This window comes from Sceloporus occidentalis, unplaced genomic scaffold, assembly GCF_023333645.1.
Source record: "Sceloporus occidentalis isolate IW3139 unplaced genomic scaffold, rSceOcc1.0.p SCAF_89, whole genome shotgun sequence".
Lineage (NCBI taxonomy): Eukaryota > Metazoa > Chordata > Lepidosauria > Squamata > Phrynosomatidae > Sceloporus > Sceloporus occidentalis.
In genome coordinates, this window is record NW_028317069.1 from 2,265,867 (window position 1) to 2,284,514 (window position 18,648).

The following is an 18,648-nucleotide window of genomic DNA, read 5'->3' on the forward strand; positions in this document are numbered from 1 at the left end:
CATAGGAGCCAAGGAGTAGGGGCAATGGGGGGTTGCCTTGTTTGCTCCCATGGCAAGACTGGCCCTGACAGAGCATGAAATGGGTCTCCACAGACCATAGATGAGGAGGGCAGCTTCTGCCGCAGGGCTGCAACATCTATGTCAGGTAAGTGGTTTTATTATTCAACTTTGGAAGACTGCATATTAAAAGTAGTACATTAACATGCATTCTTCCTCAGAGGGGATGTCAGGAACATTAAACTGCCCCTTTAACTAGAATGGAAATTCCACTGAGCATGTGCGAGAAGCATACCGCATTACCGCAACCCAATACATTTATTTTCTTTAGAAAAAACTATTTTGTTATAGCACTTCTAAAGAGAGCATTTTAATAGAGAAACGATATGATCTTTAATATCCTGAAGCTTACCGGTCTGCAGTCAGCTGGTACAGACAAAAATCTGTGCTGGTATTTGGAATGCCATTTGTAACAGGGAATAATTTTATTATATATTAGAAATATATTATTTATTGATTTATATAGATCCGTCATATTCTGCAGCGACGAATGCCGTATAAAGAACGTGACCCCCAAATTCTCCCGCTCTCACAACAGAACGTAGGATAGCATGAAAGTCTAGCCAGATGGCGGCTACATATTGCTTAGGATGGCTCAACCCTTGTTGAGTTGTCCCCCTTTTGCCCGTCCCCACTTAGCTGGAATCCAAATGGGAAAGTTATGGGGGGTTTATCACAAAGAGGAACAACAACAAAGATGGAGAGACGGCACTTGCTGGGGAAGTCTTGTTGAATTACTATGGTGGCCGGGAACGTTGGCTTACTGAAGGACTCGGCCATTGCAATAACCACTGGGGTATTGGAGATATTCATGTTCTTGGGGGTCGACTAAAGTTTGAGGGCATCACTTCTGTCGAAACACACGTTGGATCCGAAGATAGGAAACATTAATGGCTCCTGGATCTGGCGTAGCAGGTGCCATGAGTATTCCATACATGCTTATCCCAAGCCAAGGCCCCTCCTCATGTCTTGGTGGAACGCGGTGAGAAACATCTAGGGTTCCGCGGTGTTACTCAACGTCAGGTGAACATCACTCAACCTCCAAATAAAGACAAACACGAGTAGCTGGGTGTTTAAACGCTTTATTTACGGTCTGCATCCACTAATATTCAGAGCGGCTCATATTATATATATAGAAGAATGTTCCAGTTGCACCAAGCCTGCTTGGTAGTCATCATCATTTTAATATTAACGTACAAACCATAATAAAAATCAATCCCATTTAGCTTCTGGCTCCAGTTTAAATACACGGACATAATAATAATTTACATTTTAAAAAAAAAAGTTATGTACGCAGGATGCAGTCACAGTTAAACAGCAGAATTTGGCCCTTCCCGGTGCATTAATTCTGAGATTTGGGGGGGGGGGGGTACTAGAAGTAGTTAGTTCATTTTTGACATCATAATATATCTCATTTAGTGTGTAACGCGAGGGACGGAGGGGCCCACCTTTTATACATAAACGTGTATGCGGTTAATTTGCTTTTATTTCCCCGTTTATTGCCAGTTTACATACTGCTTTTTAACTCTTTCACTGATGTCACCAGGCACTCAAGTCTCAGCGCTGGCCCCTGGCAGAGACGGCTAACTAAACAGAGTTTGAAGGCTGATGAGAATCATCTAATCAGCCCATTTTTTCTCCTGTGTTGGAGTCGGACCTTACTCAGTCCTTGGTCTCTCCCATGCATGTTTAAATTGCCTTACTGGGTTAGCTTCTACCACTTCTTATGGGAGGCTATTCCGCTCATCTACCACTCTCCATCACAATGAAGAAGTAGCGTGCAGAATAAAAAGGATCAACTGCTGTTTTATGTTTTACACTCTCACACTTTACTATTCATTATGAAGGGCCAGGACCGGTAAAGGTTCCTCCAGTGTAAAGGGTTGGGCTGGCCCTGCATAATGTATAATTCAATGGTTGACGAGACTTTAACGAATGCTCACTGATATATCTATACATTATACAAGGCCAAGGAGCAGAAACACGACTCTCCCTTTAGAGAATAGACCCCAATGTGAATACATACATCAGCTTATGGATTGGCATTGAAGCAGCGGCGCTGTAAAGGACACGCTGAACACGGCACAGGATACATTATACAGACGGGTAACACTGACACGGAGACAATATATATTCATCATAAATCACAGAATGAAGTCGTAGCCCAAATACTTTAGTTCAGGTGGAACGCCGATGCCGTCGAAATTTGTCTCCATTCTGTAGGAACCCTAAGTGAGCTGGGGGGGGGCAATACCTGGGAGGGTAAAGTTCCATAAAAAAGTACAAAATGAAATATATACATCATGGATCATACAGAACAAAATCTGGAACCAAGTCTAGTTTTTTATGCTTAAGCCGGGGTACGCAGTTGGTAGAACCACAATGCCCTTGGAACTGAGGACATAGAGGGCTTCCTAAGAATTGGGGGGAGTTGTTATATTGAATAATGTATGTTCTATGGTCCTACACAACACCCCCGTTATGTAGGGCATATTTGGGGGTACTACGGCAACACCTGCCTTAATTAGAGATTAGTCTATAAGTCAAGTGCTGCATCAGTGGATAATAATGTTCTATCCATGACCGTGAAGGACACGGTCTTAAAACAAGATGGTGGAGGACATTTGTGGTCCAACGCCGGACTAGAAAGCTATGGTTTCGTGGGGTCATTTCCTTTTTTTTTTTCTTTGACAATGGGCAAAATACGCTTATAGGAGGGGGATTAACCAGCCACAATTATTTCACACTCCCATAGTATGATTATTCGCCAGGCAGCCCTTTGCGCCTACATCTATATTGTTCAGTGGTATTAAACATCATTAAAGTATTTGACGCCCTTAATCTTGGACGTTCCTTTATCGTTTGCCTCGTAAAAGGATAGATTAACAGTAATTACCTTAAAAAGCCCACACCGGGGATCACAGCATTATTGTTTGTTCCATGGGTGGTTTCTTTTAGAGTATGCATTAGGTTGTGTTATGTTTGGCGTAGCCCAACGCCCGTCACTGTCCTAAACCGTTGGGGTTCATTCACTAGAGTGAGAGTTCCCCACATCGCTCTTCATTATGGACGGCCAACTCTGGAAGGTTTCTCCAACCATCACTGAGGAAACATCTAACTGATGCAACTATATATCATTCAGGGCCAGCCAAGCCCTTCTTATTGGAGAAGCTCACCATGGTTGGACCTTCCTAATGCATAGCGCAGTCAAGGCGCTGAAACAATACTCTCCCCCCTTAATGAATAGACCCCGCTGTGTTCCAGTTTTAGAATTTAGAGTGGTAAGAAGGAACGGTTGGATTCTGGATGCCTTTTTCATAATGACTGAGGCTTTGTAGTGAGACGCTCTATACTCACATGTACTGTTGGAATCTGGACAGCCTTGTTTAATTATATCATTTAAATAAAAAAAAAGTTACATTTTCCATGTTTTCTTTGCAGTAACCCAGTGGCTTTTTTCCTCCTCTGTTAAGTCCTGATGAGTGAGTAAGAACCTATTTTACATTGAGTATTGCTATATGTTCTAGAATACACAGGCACATGCACTCCCGTATTTAAAACCCTTATGATAACTCCAGCCTACAATACACGGGGCGAATTTTAATAGCCCTAAGTTTGCATTAGAAGCCCGGCCCTCACACATGGCAAATATCTAGACGCCTTTGCCTGAGTAGTTTCATTGAATCCATGGGACCATCAAGCGTATATTCTTAAGCAATCGATCCGTAACATAGAAAACACCCAAGCGCTCTTTTATAGAACGCCAGGCAGCTCAAGAGTATGTTTTATACTTTTTTTTGTCCCAGTAGAAGAGGCCGTTTTAAAAGGAAGCCAAAGGCCGATGAAAGACCAGAGATTCACCACGATTAAAATAAGAGGCCTCAAGAAAGCGCGCATATACGTTATATGGGATAGTGTTTCACAATACCATACAAGTAACTATACGGTAACGACTGTCCGAGGGCACGTCGCCGTAACTGGAACGGAACAAAAAGGTTGCCGGTCGATACTCTGTTAGTAAAAGGTTGCAAGCACACAGATGAGAAGGGGCAACAGACCTGTATTCTAAAGAAATCTTCTATTATGCATATAACACTGTTATTTAATAGCAATGCCGAGCAAATACCTCCATCACCCACGCTTCAATCAGCCCTGAGGCACACAGTCGTTTTGGTACGTTAAATTAGAATATTATATCCATGCAGATATGTAGAATAATTTGATGGCATCCAACAGGTAGCGCTAGAATCCCAGTCTGGCTACCAAAGGGAATCCACGCACCGGCATGACAACAGACCAGAAACCAAACATGATTGAGGATGGTGGCTTAGAGCGGCCACTTCACTTTTTTTTTCTTAATGTCCCCCATTAGGTCCAGTGTACAGTTTAGGAGTATATCTCGCATGGGTATTGCCAGGAACTATAATGGATATCCGTGTGCAAGACTTAAATGACATGGACCTAGGAGAAACCGCAACAGCACGGAGGGTGCAGGTTAAATGGAACATAAGGAGGCTTTAACAACGAGGGGGCTTGGTGCTGCGGTGTATGGCGTCGGCTGACAACGCAATGCGAGATGGAGATGTTCACTAGAAGACCATTGAAAGACGAAACATACAGACAAACATTTATCCGGAATGAATAGAGTCCTTTAAAAATGAATTATCAGGATCCAGTGTACAAGACCAAAAAAATTAAAAAATTATACAAGTCTGTCTCCTAGGAATGAAGGGGTGTATTTAAGAATTAGGGTGAGCAGCATAAGGACTACATTTTATATTGCCTTCCAGTGATTTCTTTGATCCTCAAAGTGCATTCAGTGCAAGATCTGCGGCTGCGGCTGCCAATCACGTTCAGCGTGCCTTTTAAGACCAGAATTCTTGTTTTTGTTCACAGGCTGCAGTGGTGTAGACTTTGAGCTTTGTTCTGCATAGGGGGACAGTGCTATCTTGGCTCTGGCCTTCTACGTCCACATCTAGAAGCGTCCGTTCGCCTACAGGCCGTGGCACCTGCGACGGGGTAAAGCCAGAAAACGCGGGCCGTTCCTCCACGGTGCTTCCGCTGCTGCTGGCGAAGAAGGAGTCCAAGTTGCTGGGGGTTTCAGTGCATGAGCTGTTCGCAGGGGAGTCGCTGCGGGTTCTGCTGGGCGACACAAACCACCAGGAGTCCAGTCTTTGTCTGTTGGTTGATGGTCGAGGCCTAGGGACAATCTCCAGTGTTTTGGGCCTTTCCAGTGTTGAGTCCAGCTGCACGTTCCAGCGCCGTGGGGTGGGAGGGAAGACCAGATTTGGGTCGGGAAGACGTGGGAACTCTTGTGGGTCTCTGCTAGGGGAGGTGGTATCTGGGTAAAGAAAACAAGAGCAAGACATCACACTTTCTGATATAAGCCATGATATCTCAAGGCATTTTCTACTGTACCCGCTTTCTGTTCGGATGACCAACGAACCACCAATCTGACCTTAGAATAACCTCTATTTGGTGACAGACGGGTAATTTACCGGTTAACAGTTGTATTTCGCACAATTCACCCACTCTGACCTCAAGACGTGGTGACCAAAATGAACAAACGTCTCGCCTCATTAGCTAATCAATATATCAAACCCATCTGTCTCTCTTGTAGATTATAGGCTGAAGAAGACACAGAAGGCCTTGAGTAACAAGATACCATCACTTACTTGCTCCGGAGCAGCTTACTACACAGTTGCTGGCTGGTGTTCCATTAGCAATCACGGGAACTTTGATTGCGCCATCAGAAGGGGTTCTCCTGTGTCCATGATGGGCCCTGGTGTTTAAAGTCACATGGGTTGGGGTCAGCGACTGGTTGGGATCACGTTTGAACGTCTCGATGTGCACGTTCACCAGCGGATTGCTGACAGCAGGCGGCTGTTCCTCTACAGGAGTGGTAGGCATCTCGTACACCACCAACTCATCGCTGTCAGAATGCAGCAGCGAGCGAGTGGAATTACATTCGGAAATGGAAGACAAGGACTGCAAAGTGATTGATGTTGTAGGTTCTGCAGGATGGGATGGCAACTCCTCCTTTCTAAAAAGCTTTTTGGAGGGCGGACTGGTGCTTCTCCGTGGACGGGCGGCTCGTTGGAAGAGGCTCTCTTTCTTTTTCTTCTCTTCTTTTGGCTCAGGTTCCTCCTGACTTATATTGCACTTGCCTGCTTCCAGTAGGTCAAAGCCTAAGCCCACAGTGGCAAGAAGAGCACCGCATCCTAGAAGAACCATTGAGCACCGCTTGTTCTGAGATCCACGCTTGAGGCTATTAGTGGGGGTGAGCTGTGGGGTGCTTGTAGCCGAGTTTACCGGTGTGGGGTTGTCACTAGTATCGCTAAACGGGCCCTCCACATCATCTCCTCCTTTGTGGAATGGTATGCAGAGGTAGGACTTGTTGGATGTAGGTGTTTGGGACTCTTTGATATCCACATGGTTCACGCCTGTGTCACTGGCATTCTCTGTGTCTATTAAATAAAGAAAACTTTTAGTTCACAAAACCTTCTTAGAAAAAAAAAATAAAAATAAATAAATCAAGCCATTCTATTTACCCGTTTCCGTCACCGTGCTGAAGCCAGGAGTGTTGGTCATTCTTGAGGACTTCCCGTTATATAAAGTATTAGAGGAGCACGGCTTTGAACCCTCAGTGGACACCCTAAGGCTTGTGAAGGATAACAGATCACGGTTAGCAACGGTGACTTACGGTATGTTACACTTTCCTATAAAAATAAGAAGTTACCAAACTAAGCGAGCTTTTGCAGGGGATGGAATGCGAATGGCGAAAAAAAAAAGCCAGAAGTACCGCGATGTCCAGCACTTACCAGTCCTCTGCCACCCCTGTGTCTTTGCTGCCCAGAGCCCCTGGCACCCACGGTCGGACCTTTTTCTTCTGGTCTCTCTTCTCGTCATCTTCACTTTCATCTTTTGAGCCACCGGTGCTCCGATTTCTTGATTTGTTAGAGTCCCCTGGGGTCACTGGTCGCAGCGAGAGGTAACCATTTCAAAGATAAATGAACGTTAGAATGGTTATAGCAGTACTGGCTGCTTATTGGTTTCGATTTGCAAACATCTTTCGAGTGTAATTAGCAAGAAATTCTGCCGCAATGACCTGCGAATTTTGGGGAAGGAAGCCTGTATTTAAAATCAGGGCTCAAGAATTTAAATGGGCATGCGGGGGCAAGAGGTTACTACTAGGTTACTAATCTTGGGTAACATGCCCCCTACCGATGCCCCCAACGAACGCTGGCAACAAATGGTTTACAAATAAGAACCGTGCGTGGCCTATTTAGTGGCGGCAGGACACCTACCCATCATAGGTACTGAAGCGCTGATAAGAACAATAATTTACTTTTGTTCTCCTTAAACATCAATTCAGCGGCACTGAAGTGTTAGTCTGACCACAATAGAGAAGCAAGAGCTTTGTTGCGGGTTCCAGGCCATGCTTTCATAGCGCAGTAGATTAGCGATCTACAAGGCTACTTACGTTGAATGGCTCTAAGCCGAGGGATAATGGTGGGACTCGCAGGGGGGCTAAACTTTGTGCTAATCAAGCTCTTCCTTTTGTCCATGGTAGGCGAAGCTTGCACCGTGAACTTGTGTTGGAAATCTGCAAAGCGAAGCACGGCACATCAGAGCAACAGAAACGCATCACCCGCAGACACTTCAATGGCGCGGTTGTGTATACAAGCCATACATATTATCTGATTTTTATAGTAATTATATCCGGTCAGTTGGGAGGACGTTACATCTAAACGTTCTACTGGTTAACATGTTTACAATCGTTTCAACATCACGTGCCACGTACCGAAACATGGAGATCCAATTAACCCCTACCCATGGCACCGGTATTACAAGCAAAGCCAAGGGTCTCACTTCTGCTTGAAAGAACACGGGCCGCTCGGGGTTGGATACGTTAGCTGTTGGTACACGTGAACCATAACTCAGTCTGGCCAATAATTTACTAGTCAGAAAGCCTTTACATTGCGATATAATTCAAAACATAATATATACTGCATATGTTCCATCACACTCCGAAAAAGCCAGTAAGACTCACCTGAGGGCAGGCTGATGATGTTGCCATCCTTCATCTTGAGTCTGCTCTTCTTAAATTTCCCCTTGCGCTTCTTAACCTTGGGCTTCTCTTGACACAGCTGATGAATTATGATGTTCAATTCCCGTTCCAGTATATCGATCTCCCGCTCCGCCAGTTCTTGCTCTCGCCTCCGTAGCAGTTCTTCGTGATTCTTCTGCTCTAGGGCCGCGCGGGACAGTTCCTCCTCCCAGCTCCTCAATTCCTGATTTCAAAAAGAAATGTGAGACGCGCGAGTCGTGTTGGGTCATACCAGATGGAAGAGCTTTAGGTGGTCATACTTGACTGCCCCAACTATATAGACCCCCATATGTCAATATATCAAGTGTACCCTAAACATAAGTGTCTGGTTTACGTTGTATTCGTTTATAAACCTAAAAGTCTTTTCCTGGGACAGGCACAGGAATGCTCCCACCTTTTCCTTGGCCCTGAGTTGGTCGAACATCTCTTGTATCTCCTGCTTCCAGTCTTCCTGCAGTGAATGGAAGGAATCTTTGGGCATCTCGAAGAAGCCGGACTCCTGTATGGTGGTGAGCTGAAACAATATGTTGGTGAAGGCGGGACGACAATGAGGGTCAGGGTTCCAGCAATCTGGCGAGAAGAAAAAGCAAGAGTTAAAAACATTCACTGGGTTACAGCAAACCCAACACGCTGGGCTTTGCTCTGAACTTTTCATTGCAATCCAATCCGATGCCCAGCAGTTTAGAAGATACCACTTGGTATAAAAACGAGCGACTTGGTTTCGTACATTTCTTGCCTATTTCCATTTTTATGTTCTAAGCACAAGAAATGTAAATGTAACTAACGTGAGACGATACCCACCAGAGTTCTGAACGCTTAGAAACATTTACCAAGCCTGAAATGTTTTAAGGTCACTCTGGAGAGTCATTGGGACCTCAGTGTGTCCAGCCTACACCGAATAGCCCCCGATGCCTTTCCATCTGTACGTGTACCACTATTCACAGATGCAGGTTAGAATGTGTGTGCGTGTTATATAAACTACCATAACAGCACAGCACTTATTGTGAACGAATAGGCTTTTAAATGATTCCATCGCACCTTCCATGAGTCGGACAAAGGGCTCCGGGCAAGTGGAAGGAATGGGAAGGGATAACTTGTTCATAGCGACCCCGTAGGCGACAGCCAGCCCGTCAATTCCACGGAACGGTACTTCCCCGGTCAGAAGCTCCCACAGCAGCACTCCATAGCTTTGCAGAAAGCATAAACAGCAATAATTAGACCCAAAATGTAAAACAAACTATGCAAACCCTCTCGGTGTAAAATATTAAGCGTCACTGATACGTTTGGACCGTATCATCCGCGAAATAAATCTCTGAAGTCTTACCTCCAGACATCGCTGCCCTTGGAGAACATCGAAGAACGGATAACCTCGGGTGCCATCCACGCGTAGGTCCCCGCGGCACTCATTTTAGTAGTCCTGTGCCATTCCCTCGCCAAGCCAAAGTCCGTGATCTTTAGGATCTTGTTGACGAGATCTCCGTTCTCGACCGTTTCTAGAATTAAAACTGCCCGAAAATGGGGGGGGGGGGGGAGCTTTTACAAGTTGCTTGCGTTTCAAGAGGCAAATAGGAAGAGTGTTTGCCTTTCTGTTACAGTACATAGAAACAGATTTTCATGGCAAATAAGACCTAATAGGCCCGTCTAGTCGTTGGTCTTAGATTCAGGAGCCATATGCCATCGCTTGTCCTAATCAAAGCACAATTAACACTTGGTAGCTAAAATAACATCCTCCAATAACTTACAGTATGGCAAAACTCAACTTTCTTTCTATTAACAAAAGATGAAAGGACAATTTTCAGGGTTATGCTTTGATTGACCCCCCGGATACTGCTTGTTGCCTGCGAAACATCTTCACGCAAAGAGGACATGGAAGAAACAATGAACAGCTGGACCCCCTTTGTTTCCTGCTTGATGCCTAGCACATTGTTTGCCGATACACAAATGGAGCTGTCTAAAAGGACGAGGTCATGCGACACGTCAGCGTCCCGTGTAAAGCTCCATGTCGGGCAATGTGTTCCGGCGGCCCCGTCCTCTCACACACAGTCCCGTGAAGACAGGACTGTCGGGAGGTATGCAATCATAGCACTTACAGAATCCGCAGTCCTTCGGCCAATACAGCAAAGAAGGGCCTTTGGGCCCCGTGCACGGATCCAGCGCTCTGAATAGATCTATCACCAGGTAAAAAGAGGAGCCCCGCTTGCTGAATTCAGTTGAAAGCCCAGAAAGACTGTCAATAGATCACCCCGGAAAAAAGCCACACAGGGACTGCACCCTTATTTTGAACCCCACAGACCGATTATTGTCGCTGCATATATAAGGCGCGGTGGAAATCAGACACGCTTCGCTTGGGCGGCGGATCCTGCTTGTGTACATTAACGCAAAGCCCATCCATTGGATTCATGGACCGGACACGTTCTCTGCAGTGAAGGGGTTAAAGGGCATCCTACTTGTTTCCGTATCATGTTAACAGTGAAGGGGTTAATGTTTGACACGGCAGATCACTGTAGCTGGCGGCGGCCGGCGCAGGAAGTCTGACCCAAGTAGATAACCGGCTTCCTGCGGAAAGGTCGCAGTGCTAAATTTACTGGGAGACAGCGGCACAATCCCCCTCTTCCTCCACATGCGCAAACAATGAGGGGGTTGCCTGGAACTGCCTTCCAGCGGCATTGTGAAAAACCTGTGTGTCCTCGTTGCAAATAAACCGTGAAATCGCGCATTCCTAGAGCTCTGGCACGGCTTCTACGCATAGTGAGTGGGCACAGCAGACCAACCAAGGGCCGGAATAAGTGGAAGCGCCGCACAGCAGACACTGTACAGGCTAATACAGTGAAGGAATACAGTGCAGAGGCAGCGCATGCCGAGGGGGGGGCATTAAATAATTCAGGACTGCAATTCAATCCCGCTGAATACGCATCGATTGCACCACTTAGCAGGCCAGCCGCCCCGGTATAAGCGCTTCGTACTTCTATACAGTACGGCCCGTCTTCATCCACGCAGCCAGCTATTAGTACGCAGAACATAAGGCGCGATACCCTGCCTCGGCGATCCAGCACTTTGCTAGGCACCAGCCGCAGCATTTGTGTTTAATCATTGCGCGGGGCCACGTTTATCCTCCCCGCAGGGAAGACTTGCCTGGCTGAGCCCTTCCTAAAGCAAAGCCTCGTGTCATACAACTGAGCTCATGGATTTAAATATTAGCCATTACGATCGCTTCTCCAATCACATAGATTGGAGAAGCGCCAGCAGATGCAGTAGCGTCGTTGAGCGGAGATACCAAAGATCTAAGGGATGGAGAAATCTTCAATACAGCAGAGGCCAGACATCGGACGGCAGATGGCCAAGGCTGATGGGATTGGTAAAACTGAAGATCCCCATTATAAGTGTCTGAGCCTTGAACGTTAGAGACCCAAAAAGGGTACAGCGGACTACTGCGCTACCACCTCTATAAGAGCCATTATTGTATATCTTTATATATATACACATTACTAAGTGCAAAGAATTAACCATTTTCATTTAAAATATTAAAAAGAAAATCTGTACAAGAGCCTTAAAAGGCACCTTGGTCCATATCATGCACAGCGCATGGCAAGCTAGGGGGCATTAGCTTTGGGGGGCTTCAGTTTTACTGAAGCAAGAACATTTAGTGAATGAAATAATCGCCGGTATTTAACTACTGAACCTTTAATTTCCTTCAATGGGCACCGTAAGAATTATACACGTACCAAGAACATGCGCAAGGAGCATACTTTGCAGTCCTGGACGCACGGGGAGATCTGCAGCTGGACCCGGAATTAAAGGGACGGTTGAGCCCTCCCTGGGACTCCTTTGTTGGCGGCGAGACCGTTATTCTTGCTTCATTCACGACCTACCCTCGCATTGTTCCGGCAGTAATCCAGGACCCCTGCTGCCGGGAGACACGTAGCAAAGGGCAGGGCCGTTTATAAGCCTTCTACAGACCTGAACAAGCCTGCTTTGCTCACAGTGGAAAAGTGGAACAGCCTCTCAGCAGAAGTGGTAGAGGCTAATACAGTGAGGGGATATAAACATGCATGGCATAGCGGCACTTGGTGGGCTGAATGGGTCCGATGCACTGGTTCTATGTTTCTATACAGAGTAGTGAGCGCCTGGCACAGCCTGCATCCACACGCCACCAAGGGATCCAACAAAGCAGCTCAGAACAGAATAGGAAAAAGGCTTGATTTGCTAAATAAGGATAGACATACATATACACATATATATAATCTCACTCTGCGTTGGCGTCTATACAGCCTCACTTACTGTTGCTGGATTTCAGGTCACGATGTATGAAGGGTACGATGGCTTCGTTGTGCAAGTAATCCATTCCCCTGGCGATCTGCACGGCCCAGTTCACGAGGATGTCCGGCGGGATCTTCTTTCCGGAGAGCACGCGATTCAAGGATCCGCCGCGAGCGAACTCCATTATCAAGCACAGATTGGGCTCCTTTAAGCAGACGCCGCGCAGCGCGATGATGTTGGGGTGATTCAGCATGGCGAACAGTTTGGCCTCCTGTTGGACGTTCTCGATCGTCTGGCTGATGTCCTCGTCGGGATCGTGCCGCGCGGCTTTAACGGCCACCTCCTCTTCTCCCCAGACGGCGCGGTACACCTTCCCGAAGCCTCCGATCCCGATGATTTCTTCTAAAAGCAGCTCCGAGAAGTCTATCTCTAGTACTGAAAGACAGAAAAAGAGGGATAAATTCACTCAATGGGAAAACACCGGACATCTTAACCCCCAGGGTCTCCTGATTTTATTTCCAAATGCATTTAGTTATTCAAGCCCCAAAATAGGACTTCTGTCTCGTTTTTTTTCCTCCTTCGCTCCGTGTATGCGAGCGAAGCATCAACATTCAGATAGAACCTAAGTGATCGGGTGCTGCTACTCATCAATTTCAATTGGCTAGAATTGGGGTACAGTGTGCCAGCAGCATACTGAGGTACACTTCCTGATTACAACAGAAGCAGCTGGGGGAGGAGTCAAACGAGACAGAAGGCGGATTTTATATCCGAAGAACGTCTGCACCTATTGGCTTGCGGCAAGAAGAAAATCCACAGCTACGGCCCCCCCAATCAGAATAAACTGACAATTTAGTTATTTAGTTTAGGGGAAAGGGTCTTATGAATTGGCACTTCCCGAAGGGCCCGCCTGGAGTGGGAACACAGACTTAATTATTATAACATACGCTTTTTTTCTCCCCATTTACTTATGGAAAATGGGCAGCATCATCATTTGTACCCAGGTGGAGGATTCCAAAAGTGGAGCATCTTGGTACAAATCAATGACCAGTTGGAAAGAGACTCAAAAGTAGCGAACAATGTATCGTTACGATAAAAAATATTGTCAAAAAGTAACCATTTTGCGAACGTGGCAACGGGGCCTTTAAAAGGACATGCCGGCAACCAACCATCCATTTTTTCAGCATCTGATCGCCGAGAGGTCCCTTTAAATTGTCTTGCCACATGGGATGACTCTACAGAATACATATCTGTCCCTTGCCCCGCTGCCCAGCTCTTTGGCGTGTAGGACACGTGTTCAGAGCAGACATATATAATTGCATGTGATATACTCTCAGCTCCGGCACGTCGGACAGGAGTCCAACAAGACACCTGCGCTTGCATACATTAAACGTTTACGGCCCCCGGGGCTACCGGATCGGCGTCGCCTTACAGTGCAGCGCGGAGGCTGGGTAGCAGGGCAGCTCTTCCCTCTTGCACTGCAGCTTGCTGGAGAAGCTCTGAGTGGTGGTCACATAATTGCTGGGGAAGATGCCCACTCGGTCCTGGATCTTCCCCGTCCACCAGCCTTCGTCCCCGGACACCCGCGAGTCCTTAGACAGCACCTGGACCAGGTCACCCAGCCTCAGTGTCAGCTCGTCCTCCGCAGTGGCCTCGTAGTCAAACACAGCAGTCCAATAGAAGGGGTTAAGTGGGGAGGTGGAGGGCTGCCCCCCAGTGACCCCAGGCACTCCTCCCCGTCCAGCATCATCCTCTCCATCCATGTAGCCCCGTCTGATGAGGCTCCTGTCTCTGTCCTCCTGCTCCTCATCCTCCTCTGTGACCAGGGGCACCGGCAATATGGAGGCATTTGCCCCTCTAGTTAAGCCAAATGAAGCTTTGCTGCTGCCAGGCAGGGAGAGCAGAGATCTGAGGGGCTCCATTGAACTGATCCATAGGTCTTGCTTGGGCCCAGGAGCCTTGTGCTCATACACCGACACTCTGTAGGTGGAAACAAGTCAGAGGAAGTGAAATTAGAAGGTCTTGGCTTGGCTTCCCAGACTTCCCGCCCTGAGCGGGACAGCCCCGCAATCTCCCCATAAGTCCCGCACGGCGGGGAGAGGTTTCCCGGGGTAGGCCCCCTTTTTAAACAGCGCCCCGCGATCACTTGCCCGGTCACGGGCGGATACGAAAGGTGTCCGTCCAGCCGGGTACCTTGCTTCCTCGGCTGCGCCTGCGCAGTAACACTCGGAAGCGGGATGTCGTCACATGGCCCCGCCCACACTAAGAGCGCGGGCACGCGGGAATTGTCCGAAATGTTACGCGTTAAAGAGAAGGCCTGGGAGATAATTACATAATAGTGGCTTATTTTACAAGACGGGGACAGGGCTTCAGTAGACTTTCAGATGTTAAAACAGCAGACCCTAGAGTAACTCTAGAGAGCCAGAGGCTTATATACACTGCAAGGACGTTTCACTTTAACTGTGGTAGATGAGTGGAACAGCCTCCCAGCAGATGTGGTGGAGGCTAACAGTAAGAGAAATGAAAGCATATGGCTCCAGGATGTAAGACAAGACCAACGACTGATTAAGGTCTGAGTCTTTACATAGTCTTATATATTTAGGTCTGTTACATACCCATTGTTATTTGTTTTAAGTATTTATTTTCTGCGCCGCCGTCCTCATAGCTCCAGGATATGATGTCATAGGGTCTTCTACCTGCTGTCGGATACATTTATTTGGATCTGGCTTTCGGTCACAATTCATTTTTTCCTAAAAAACAAATGAACAGAACATTTACGTGAGGGTGAAACCGACCCTAGAGGAAGAAAAGTCATTCACGGTTCAGGTTTATAAACGAGTATTTCGTTCCCATCTGTGCGGTGCTTTCACTTTTACTTCTTTGGCTTACAAAGGGTTAATATTTGTTCTTGGAGACAAAAATAAACATGTTTTAGATATATAATATGGATTCATAATACAGATATACAATATGGATTCATGATACGGATATACAATATGGATTCATGATACGGATATACAATATGGATTCATGATACGGATATACAATATGGATTTCTAATATAATATTGATTCATGATACAGATATACCATATGGATTCATGATACAGATATACCATATGGATTCATGATACAGATATACCATATGGATTCATGATACAGATATACAATATGGATTTCTAATATAATATGGATTCATGATACAGATATATAATATGGATTTCTAATATAATATGGATTCATGATACAGATATACCATATGGATTTCTAATATAATATGGATTCATGATACAGATATATAATATGGATTTATAATATAATATGGATTCATGATACAGATATATAATATGGATTTAAATATGGATTTGTGATACAGATATATAATATGGATTTGTAATATACTATATATATATCATATGAATTTGATACAGATACATATGGATTTAAATATGGATTTGTAATATACTATGGATATATAAGGATTTATGATACAGATATATAATATGGATTTAAATATGGATTTGTGATATGGATATATAATATTTATAATATGGATTTGTAATACACTATGGATATATCATGGATTTATGATACAGACTTATAAGGATTTATAATATAATAGACATGTAATATGTATTAATGATCAAGATATACAATATGGATTTTTGATGTGGAATTATGATATAAACTGCTAATATGAATTTATGATACAGATTTCCAATATATTTATGATGCGGATATACAACACAGATTTATAATATATGGACTTAAGATACAAATATATAATATGAATTTCCAATATGGATCGTTAATATGTATTTATGATAGATATATAATGTGGATTTACGAGAGGGATCTATGATGCGGATTTATAATACAGATTTATGATAGATATATTAAATTTATGATACCTAAATATACAATCCAAAGAAAAACCTGCTGGCTTATTTTCACCATTAGTATGCAGTGAAGCTCATTGCAGCGAAACGTACGGCGGGGTCGGTATGTTTGGCACCATTCATTACCAGGCTTTTAGCCGTCTTCAGCCCTGTTTCTAGGTTTGGTTAGTAACGTTTGAGCACCGATGTACCATTGCTGTGTGTTATTTCATCTGTTCCTTTTTACTTTATCGCTTGTGTTTCTTATTTGTGCCTTCATATACATACATATTCCCATCCTAGTTCCTGTAGTCTTGTGCCTCTGTTCATATGTACCTTCCTATGTGTGTCTTGGTGCCGAGATGCTTTTATATTATATATATGTTTTTTATATGTATTTAAATCATATTGTTTAATAAAGATTTACTTTGTAGATACCTTTTTCCCTTACGTGCTCTCCTTGCAATAGGTTTTGGTGTTTATGTATGCAGCGAAGTTCCCAAGCAGGTGACAGCAGAGTATGACATCCAGTGGCAGCCAGTGGTAATACCCATAACTAAATAGCAAGGGGGAACATGGAAAGACAATAAGAGTTACAATGGGGTGAAAAAATAAAAAGCAGAATTCTTAGAATAGAATTTGTATCCTGACCCTGGTGGGTAGCATAAAGGTCTGGAGGTGGGGCACATGGCTGCTAGACTACTAGCCATAGTAGATCATATGACCAGGCCAACAAGGGAAGCAGACCTTTGTGGGTGCATGGAGATACGTCTGATACTTACACAGGGCATCTAATGTTCTTAGGCCAGCCATAAACATCAGGTGTGGAAGGCTTGGGTTCAGGCCTTACTAGACTCCAGGAGCATAAAAACACAATGATGGAAACGATACACAAATCACAAAGCTGAATATATGCATATTAAACAAAGCAGATACATCTCACCGTAAGTAGCAGAGTAGGAGGCATGCCAAGTCTACTGGGGAGTATGAACTTAGAACAGCCCAGGCAACAAACAAAAAGGGGGATAACCCCAATAAGCAGCCCAGGTCCAAACAGGTAACAGGCCAGCAATACCACAACCAACAGGCCAGCCATACCACAACCAACAGGCCAGCCATACCACAACCAACAGGCCAGCCATACCACAACCAACAGGCCAGCAATACCACAACCAACAGGCCAGCAATACCACAACCAACAGGCCAGCAATACCACAACCAACAGGCCAGCAATACCACAACCAACAGGCCAGCAATACCACAACCAGCATGCCCTATCGCTTCAGACAATGTAACTTAATGAACGCAAACCCACATTACTGAGAGGCAGGGTTATAAAGCCTGTTGATGAGGTCAGGTGTGTTAATGACATAGGCTTCAGGTGAGGGGGGCAGTGTTATTAAGCCTGTTGATTAGGTCAGGTGTGTTAATGACATAGGCTTCAGGTGAGGGGGGCAGGGTTATTAAGCCTGTTGATTAGGTCAGGTGTGTTAATGACATAGGCTTCAGGTGAGGGGGGCAGGGTTATTAAGCCTGTTGATTAGGTCAGGTGTGTTAATGACATAGGCTTCAGGTGAGGGGGGCAGGGTTATTAAGCCTGTTGATTAGGTCAGGTGTGTTAATGACATAGGCTTCAGGTGAGGGGGGGCAGGGTTATTAAGCCTGTTGATTAGGTCAGGTGTGTTTATGACCTAGGCTTCTGGGGAGGGGAAGGGGCAAGGTTATAAAGCCTGTTGATTAGGTATGGCGTTCCTTTGGATGTCATTATTGAAGAGATGAGGAGCAGGTCAACCACGGAATATCAAATTTAGAAGAGCATTCTTGGTCGTGCCTACAGCACATGCGCTAGACACCGACATCTGTAGAAACTGCCCTGACAGCGAGGCACGATCAAAGCGTCTCTCTGGGTAATGTTAACATTGCCTGTTGGATGAGATGGGCCTATAACAGGCAGCTAAAAGGGGCATGATGATGATAATTATTAGAATCGGTTCCATTTATAAGCCTAAGAAAGTCTCAGTGAGGTAATAAGAGATATTAAAGATATAGTTGACCCCAATCACAACTGAGTTTAGCAGCTAGAAAAATTGCGTTAGGTGCATGTATGTCGTATAGTCTGGAAACACAATCACCACCCATGTGTGGAATGTAGAAATACTTGAAATAGGCAAAGATGTCCTTTCTTTCACATTTGTAATAGTTGTGGGTGTTGTACTTTTATACATGGCTGTCCAAGGCCTGTTCCTTCTAGCATCAGCATGCTGATAAAATCCCATTACCAGGGCGGTGGGATCTCCAAGTGGTGGACGAATGGGCCGGGGCATCTCAACGTTAAAAGATTAAGGGGGGG

At 45.3% G+C, this 18,648-nt stretch overlaps 1 pseudogene; it reads right to left on the reverse strand.

The window, feature by feature from the left end:
• Positions 1-4,922: 4,922 nt before the first annotated feature.
• On the reverse strand, positions 4,923-18,622 carry LOC149284698 (mitogen-activated protein kinase kinase kinase 9-like; annotated as a pseudogene).
• Between the last annotated feature and the right edge of the window lie 26 nt (positions 18,623-18,648).